The sequence below is a fragment of the Buceros rhinoceros genome, unplaced genomic scaffold (assembly GCF_000710305.1).
Source record: "Buceros rhinoceros silvestris isolate BGI_N320 unplaced genomic scaffold, ASM71030v1 scaffold12004, whole genome shotgun sequence".
Taxonomy (NCBI): Eukaryota; Metazoa; Chordata; class Aves; order Bucerotiformes; family Bucerotidae; genus Buceros; species Buceros rhinoceros.
This window is the reverse complement of record NW_010410109.1, coordinates 13,457-13,917: the sequence shown is the minus strand read 5'-3', so window position 1 is coordinate 13,917 and position 461 is coordinate 13,457. Positions and strand designations below refer to the sequence as shown.

Genomic DNA, 461 nt, shown 5'->3' with positions numbered 1-461 from the left:
GCAGGAATTCTAGCCACGTTTGCCGAAATGTCACAGTCAAGATGACAGTGTTTCTGAATTTACCCGGCAACATCCAAATGTCATGTTCAGCCGGTGCATTTCAGAAACAGTTTAAGAATGTTAGTCAGCATCTGAAAGCTGAAAACAGGGTTTGAAAAAACCTTTTGCCTACTTGCAGGTATTGCAGGTTCCAACATGCCTATCTCTAGCATTCATTAAAGTGAACAAGGACCAGTCTTTCCCCTTTCAGAATGTTTCAGAAACATGTTTTTTCCATAGAATTTAACATGCTAACAACCTGAACAACTTATCTCGCGGAGCAGTATACTAGTGTTGGCAGGAAAAGGAAGGCAATGTGCGAGCTTTCCTTAGACTCTGGAAAACAGAGATCCCGGAAAATGACAAAACTGAAAAAGTCTCATGTACGGTTAAAAAAAAAAAAAAAAAAAACAAAAAAAACA

At 38.8% G+C, this 461-nt stretch overlaps 1 protein-coding gene across 1 annotated transcript in view; it reads right to left on the bottom strand.

Annotated features, from left to right (window-relative positions):
* PUS10 (pseudouridylate synthase 10) overlaps positions 1-461 on the bottom strand; it is a 26,801-nt gene that overhangs the window by 14,338 nt on the left and 12,002 nt on the right. The window lies entirely within an intron of this gene.